The sequence below is a fragment of the Propithecus coquereli genome, unplaced genomic scaffold (genome assembly GCF_000956105.1).
Source record: "Propithecus coquereli isolate 6110/MARCELLA unplaced genomic scaffold, Pcoq_1.0 Scaffold137, whole genome shotgun sequence".
NCBI lineage: Eukaryota > Metazoa > Chordata > Mammalia > Primates > Indriidae > Propithecus > Propithecus coquereli.
This window is the reverse complement of record NW_012137969.1, coordinates 3,927,667-3,935,375: the sequence shown is the minus strand read 5'-3', so window position 1 is coordinate 3,935,375 and position 7,709 is coordinate 3,927,667. Positions and strand designations below refer to the sequence as shown.

Here is a 7,709-nt window from a genome sequence, read left to right as displayed (position 1 = left end):
CAAATTCAGCTTCAAGGCTCAGACTCCAAACCTAGTCTCCAGGGACCCTAACAAGGAGCTGAAGGGTCCGGGTGGGGTGGATAATCCTCTATCCCCACCTCTCTGTGTCTGTCTCTGAAACGCCCCAGTCGGTGATGTCACCCATCACAGCCCCCTGACGCGCCAAGCTGCTTAGAGAGGGGTCCGGGCAGGTATTTCCCTCAACAGATGTTCTCCATCCGAGGGGAGGTGCTATCTCTCTTGGTTTACCTTTCTACGCCATAAATGTCTGGATTGGTGAATTATTAGCTTTACATTTAAAGGGAATAATAAAGTTATTTTCAGCTTGGGAACAAATGAGTCCAATAGCAAACAAAATCCCGAAGGCCGGTGCCGGGAACTCCTGCGCCATCCTCGCGGTGGAAGTTGGCAGCCTTCCCCTGCCAGGGAGGGGCTCAGTCCCAGGGGTGGGCGCCAGGGGATGTGAGGGCAGAAGGGAGATAGGGAGTGTCCTGGAGCCACACGACTGGACAGAGTTTTACACACCAGACACCAAGGCCCAGAGAGGGTGACTGCCCTGCCCTGGGACACACAGCCTGTGGGTGCCTGGTCCCATTTGCTGAAGCTCTGCTGGGCACTGTGGCTCCAGAGACTGCTCCAGTGTTTTCTCAGCAGTTGGGAACAGATGGCTCCAACTCCCACCCACAGAAGCCAAACATTTTCCCTGGTTACTCTGCTAATTTGCTCACAAGCCTCCTCTTGTAAATAGAGAGTACAAAGGCTCCCTCTGCGCTCGTGTCTGGTGAGCAGATTCTGACGCCACTGCAAGCGGCCTTAGAAGGAGCACAGGCAGGTGTCAGGTAAGGTCTAGGTGAGGCTCAGGTAGGGTGCGGTGAGGCCAGGAGCCCTGGGTGACCACTGAGTCACAGGGAGGGCGCTGGCTCATGGCCCAGGCAGGCCCAGTTCTGGTCCTGCCTCTGGGGCACCCTGGGGCCAGCCTCAGGCTTTCTGGCATCAGTTTTCTCATCTGTGAAATGGGCACGATAATTCCAAAGGCGCGAGACATGAGCTATCGTGCAGGTGCTCTGGGCACGGGATGAATCTATAGGGGTCTGAGCGTCCTTCCTGCACTCATCTGGGGTTAGCAGGGTGGGGGCCAGGCCCTGGGCCAGCGCCACCTCCCCCACTCCCAGCTCCTTCTCCCCAGAATTCTTTCAACAGCACTTACTGAGCCCTCCTCTGTACCCAGCCCTGTCCCGAGGTCCAGAGAGGAGCTGATTCCTCAAGGCTTCTGTGCTATGTGACCTTGGGCAATTGCTGTCACCTCTGGGCATCATTCCCATCTACAAAGTGGGGTGCCGTCCAGCCTCCTCCAGAGGCCACGGTGAGGATTCCATGTGATGAAGCCTGACGTCTGCGAGTGCTCAGGGTCGCAGAGGTCAGGAAGGCAAGCCTCAGGGAACTGGTGTGGCTGGTGCTGCCAGGGAGGGGCTGGCTGGGGGGCCCCTTTGGGGGGGTGCAGGGTCGGGGTGCCCAGGCACACAGAAGGGCTTGGAGCTGGCTGGTAGTGGGGTGGTCGGGGCTCCAGCAGGCCCGGGGTCCCCTGAGGCTCCCATACCCCCTCCGCCGGCCACCTTGTCCACAGCAGCTGGTAATGAAGAGCTTCTCCCGGCTAAGAGCTCCTGGGGCCAGGCCAGGCAGTTCCTCCGGCCCTGGGCAGCCTCCAGCAGCCGCCTGCAGCCTGTGCGAGTCTTCACTCCACCTCTCTGCCTGGGGTGTCCGGGGGATGGGGACCCAGTCCTGGAAGCCTGGCTGGTTTGTGGTTCCCCAATCTCCAGGCCTGGGGTTTGGGGGCTCCAGAGAGCGGTACGACCCGCAGGACGGATGGGGGCTGGAGGGGTGGGCATCTGCCTGGCCACACTGTGTGACAAAGCCAAGCCCCTGCGCCTCTCAAGCCTTGGCTCCCTCTGTCCCAGCTTCTCCTCCCGGAGTCCCGAGAGGATCTGAGCAGACAATGCACTTGGCCCAGAGCCTGGCGCGTAGCTGGTGTGATACTCGCCACCCCCACCCTGTCCTGCAGAGCCGTGACGTCTGGCACGCGGCGCGCGGGCTGGCCTCGCGCTCTTAAGAGAGGACCCCCAGGGTTTCGTCTGCGGATTCAATGTGCCTGTTCTGCCCAGACGGCTGGGTCTTGTTTTCTCCCGTGGGTTTGACGTCATGGTTTGGACCCTGTCCTGGCACAGCAGAAAGGGGCTGATACTGTACGTCCTGGCCCGGCCACACTGGGCAAAGGGCCTTCTCCTCCCTGGGCCTGAAGCTTGGGGAGTTTGCAGGGGGCATTTCTGTCCATGGCAGGCTTTGAAGCCTTGGCTCCCGGGCCTGCCCTAAGGTGGCCCAGTAAGTACTCCTGTCCTGGGGTTGCCGTGAGCATTAATGCTAGTGTGTCGCCGTGACAATGGCTGTTGCCATGGTTGTGAGGCCACCATCTTCCAGTGGAACCCCGGCTTACCACTCCCCAGCTGACTCCCTGGCTCACTGAGTACCCCAGTCCCTGTAAGAATTAGAGAAGGGATGTATGTGAAGGCCACCCTTGCACCAGGGGGTCTGAGGAACACACAGCCAGCGGGGTCGCTGTCCCTCCCTGGGTGGCGTATCTAAGCAGGGCGCTCACCTGTCTCTGTCTGCTCTCGGCTGCATGCACCACTTGGTGGGAAAGATTCTAATGGGCTTTAAGTTAATAAGTTGGGAATAAATTAGGTTTGAGGCCGAAGGAAGCAGATGGCCCAGCCACCAGGGCTGGGAGCAGCTCGGCTGGAGCGACGGCAGGCGGCTTGGGGGGCGGGGTACACCACTGGGCTGCCTTTATTTTTCTCTTCCCCTCAACATTTTATCACGAAAATTTTAAACGTAGAGAAAAGTGGAAAGAACTGTGCTGTAAGTACTCACATGCTGTCTCCGGCTCCCTGGGTGGCATCAGTTATCCGTCTGTCTGTCTACACGGCTGCCCTCACCTGCCAATCCAGACTCTCGATGCACTTCCAAGTCGGTTTCAGACAAGAGGACACTTCACCCCTAAACATGCACATCATTAGCTAGAAGCCAATATTTGTCATCGTTGGGGTTTTTTTAGGCAAAATCTACAAACAGTGAAATGCAAAAATCTCAAGTGAACCTTTGCTGGGTTTTTAAAAAAAGCACAATTACGTAAGCAATTGCCTGTCGCGCCTGTGTAGTGTAGGGGCTGAGGCGCTTGGCCCGCCAAACGTTCACTGAGAAATCACTAACAGGAGGCAGATTGATTAATAGGAGAAAAAGCACTCAAATTTATTTAATGTGTATACACAAGAGCCTTCAGACTGAAGACCCAAAGATGCAGGGAAAATTGTGCACTGTTATGCAGGTTCGATAAAGTATAGACGGCCGTGTAGAAACATGACTGGACACAAAGGATTGATCTGATGCTTACAGACTGAGTGCAGACCCAGCAAAGTCTGGCTATCTAGATTCTTCCTGGCCTCTCTGAGCAGCATCCTGCCTTCTGAGTGTGGGCAGGGCCCTCTCTGGAATGGGGGTCTTATGACCTGCAGTCAAACAAGGTAGGTCAGATAATTTCTTTATGGCCAATTTTCACACAGTAATTTTAGGTTTTATGGCTGGCTTTCAGGAAGGGGGTTCTGGCTTTTTTTTTTTTTTTTTTGAGACAGAGTCTCACTGTGTTGCCCAGGCTAGAGTGAGTGCCGTGGCGTTAGCCTAGCTCACAGCAACCTCAAACTCCTGGGCTCAAGCGATCCTCCTGCCTCAGCCTCCCAAGTAGCTGGGACTACAGGCATGCGCCACCATGTCCAGCTAATTTTTTCTATATATTTTTAGTTGTCCGATTAATTTCTTTCTATTTTTAGTAGAGATGGGGTCTCGCTCTTGCTCAGGCTGGTTTTGAACTCCTGAGCTCAAACAATCCACCCGCCTCGGCCCCCCAGAGAGCTAGGATTACAGGCATGAGCCACTGCGCCCAGCCTGGGGTTCTGGCTTTTATGACATCCCCCCCCAACTGGGGAAGAGGGATTCTAGTTTCTACGGCTAGCTTCATGGAAGGACAGGACTGAGAGGCAGGAGGACGGGAGGTCAGAAAAAAACTTTTGCTTCTGAGGCCTTCGTGTTGGGGTACTGTTTTCTGAGCCCCAACCGTAGGAAGGCCATTGAAATCTCTGAAAAGTTTTTTATTTGGGTCACTTGGATCTTCCAGCTATATAAGCCTATCACCTGCAAATAATAATAACTTAACTCCTCTTTTCCAATTTTATATATTCTGTTTCTTTTTCTTGTATTAAAATGTCAGCTAGGACTCTGAAGGGGAGAGGAAGGGAACGTTAAATGATAGAGGAGAGAAGACATCCAAGCCTTGCTTTTGTGTTTAATGGGATATGCCTTTTGACTTGCAGTACACGTAAAATATCCCCTCAGTCCTATTCTATTAAAGTTTTTAGGCCAGGTTCGGTAGCTCATGCCCATAATCCCAGCACTCTGGGAGGCCAAGGAGGGAGGATTGCTTAAGGTCAGGAGTTTGAGACCAGCCTGAGCAAGACTGAGACCTCCGTATCTACAGAAAAATAGAAAAATTAGCTGGGTATGGTGATACACACTTGTAGTCCTAGCTACACAGGAGGCTGAGGTAGGAGGATTGCTTGAGCCCAGGAGTTGGAGGTTGCAGTGAGCTATGATCATGCCACTGCACTGTAGCCTGGGTGACAGAGAAAGACTCTCTCTCTCAAAAAAAAAAAAAAAAAAGGTTTTTAAAAAAATTAAGACTAGGGCCAAGTGCAGTGGCTCACATTCACAATCTCAGCACTTTGGGAGGTTGAGGCCGCAGGATTAGTTGATGCCAGGAGTTTGAAACCAGCCTGGGAAACATAGCAAGACCTCTTCTCTACAAAAAAATTAAAAAATTAGCCAGGTGTGGTGACATATACCTGCAGTCCCAGCTACTCAGGAGGGTGAGGCAGGAGGATCACTTGAGCACAGGAGTTCGAGGTTGCAGTGGGCTATGATCAGGCCTGGGTGACAGAGTGAGCCCTGGTCTCTTAAAAAAAAAAAAAGAATGGATGTTTCGTACATATTTTTTCCTGAACCTATCCTGTGGTCAAGAATAGATGTTATATTTTATCAAATGCTTTTTTAGAATCCTTGTAGCTGATCACATGGTTTTTTTCTCTGCTCTATTAACATGATGAATTATATTATTGGCGCATGTTAATGACATTCCCTATATGAGACTATCCTTTCATTTGGAATGTTGTGAGTATTCTTACTTTAATATGCCCTGGATTTTGTTTGCTAATATTTTACTTAGGATTTTATACTCATATTCATAGGTAAGACTGGTTTGTTGTTTTCTCAGAGTAATCTTTGTCTGATTTAGGAAGCTTTTCTTTTCTTTTTTCTTTGCTCCAGAATATTTTGAGTTGCAATGCGGTTCTCTCGCCTTTAAAAATTTGGTGGAATTCTTTAATTCTATGAAACTGCCTAAGCCTGGTGTTTTGGAGAAGGAAGTAGTAGTTTAACAAATTTCTCCATTTCCACTCCAGTGATTGTTCTATTCAGATTTCTTTCTCTTCTGATAGCAACTTTTCTGCTCATTTATGGTTTCCCAGGAAATAATTTTACCCAGTTTTTCCAATTATTTGCATAAAGTGAACAGTATCTTTTCTATTTCTTCCCATTTCCTGTTTCGGCCTCACTCGCCACTTTCTCACTGCGAGCTTTCCACATTATTATAAATGCTTCCTAACCACATAGCCTAGTGGTGACTTAAGATTTCTCTGTGGGGTTACACATTATTGCACTGATTTTCTTGAGTTTTTCAAATATAATAATCATGTCGCCCATTCCCCACTGGGAGTAATATTAATTATGCACTTGTCTTGGGCAACGGGGCTATTTGCAGTGTTCGGTGACTATGACAAGCATCTTTGTATAGAAAGCCTTTTCTGTATTTAGAGTTATTTCCTTGGGCTAGATTTTTCTGGACCAAAAGGTAAGTGTGTTTTTTGAGCCAATTTACTTTCCAGAGGGTTGTTCCAGTTTGCACTCCCACGTGCAACCCAGCAAGGGTGAAGTTTTAAAAACCTAGGTCAGGTCTTGCTCCAGGGGTTCCAACTCCTTCCCATGGCCAACAGGACCCCCTGGCTGGTTTCCGTCCCCGACCTTGCCTCCCATCCTTCCTCCTCCCTGCACCTGTTCCCAATATACTGGCCTTCCCCCTGTTCTTGGATCTGATGAGCTTTTTCCAGCCTGGGCATTTTGTGCTGTACCCTTGGGTGTACCCTTGCCACAAACCTCCCCCACAATGGGCTCCTTTTCATCATTCAAATCTCTCAACCCAGATGTCATCTTCTGAGAGCAGCCTTCACTGCCCACCTGGATACTGAAGCCCACCCCAACCCCCCCGCCACATGCTCGCCTCTGTTCCATTGCTCTTAGTGTCTCCAAACATTCGCTGCTTCCAAAATTGCTGTACTTGTTTATTGCCAGAGTCTCCCATTAGGCAGAAACCCCACAGGGGCAGGGACCCCCATGTGTCCCCCGCATCTAGAACAGTGTCTTGCACCGACCAAATAGTTTTTATTTGGAAACCTCCCCCCACCCAGGACAACACGGCATGGCTTCCTGCCCAGGCCGAGGATCCCCTTTCAAAGCTCTAGATTTGCAGGAAGCACCGGGCTCATTAACTGAAGGATTAATCAGCTCCAGCAACAAACTGGCCACCTCCAGTCCAGACAGCAGCGGAGGAAGGTTGGGAGATACACATCCCCCTTGAGGGTACATCAGCCCCCTCCAGGCTCATTTCACTTCACTTGACACCTCCTTATTCAGCACTCAATACAGTCCACCTTTCAAACAAATATTTGGCTCCGGAGCCCTGGCAGGCAGCTGTGGTGATCCCACCTGGTGGCTGAGTCCTGTTGGGTGTCCTGGTTCCAGTGGACAGCCCTGGCCCTGGCCCTGGCAGGACCCAGGGCACACGTGCTTGCCGCCTGGGTCGTGATCTCGCCTTGCCGCTGGGCCCTTCTCCCTGCAAGTACCACTCCTCCCCACCTGCCACCGTGGCTTATGTCGGGTGCCTGGGCCCAGGAGGGCTCTTGAGTCTGTCCCGCCCAAGTGCTAGCCAGACCTGTCCTGCTTAGCTTCCGAGATGGGCGTTCAGGGTGCTATGGCCATAGCAGTCTCTCAGGGTCATGTTACAGACGGTAAACCGAGGCTCAGAGAGAAGTGCATATGCTCCGGGACAGCCCTCAGGGGAGGGTTATAATTCCATTTACCTGGGGAGGAAACCGAGGCCGGTGTTGGGAAGCAACCCGGTCAGGATCTGACCCAAAGCTCCGAGGAGAAAGGGACTGGGCTGAGGCGGGGACCAAGGGAGGGCGCAGCACGGGCGTGGGGGTCTGCCGCAGCCCCAGACTGGTCTGGCATCGCTCTCTCGGCACGTTCTCCAGGCCCCGAGCTCCTACTGATCCTTCAAAACTTTCAGACTGGTCACCCCTGCGTCATCTGCCCCTCCTGCTCCAGCGAGTGGACCCGGACGGTGGGGGACAGTGGGCCTAGGCGCCAAGGTTGGGGATGGGTGGGTAGCGGGGGTGGCGGGCTAGGTCAGCTGCAGGTCGCCCTGGAGTTACCTGGGGCCACCATGTCCCGCCCTGGGGTGTCGGGATTGCGCCCTCAGCCTCTCCTGGCAG

General features: G+C 52.5%; 1 protein-coding gene across 1 annotated transcript in view; it reads left to right on the top strand.

Moving 5' to 3' along the window:
- Positions 1 to 774: 774 nt before the first annotated feature.
- The window catches only part of SLC29A4 (solute carrier family 29 (equilibrative nucleoside transporter), member 4), a 33,197-nt gene continuing 26,262 nt past the window's right edge, over positions 775 to 7,709 (top strand). Inside the window, exon 1 of the mRNA XM_012638906.1 lies at positions 775 to 850. The gene's annotated coding sequence lies outside the window, so the exon portion shown is untranslated. The remainder of the gene's footprint in view (positions 851 to 7,709) is intronic.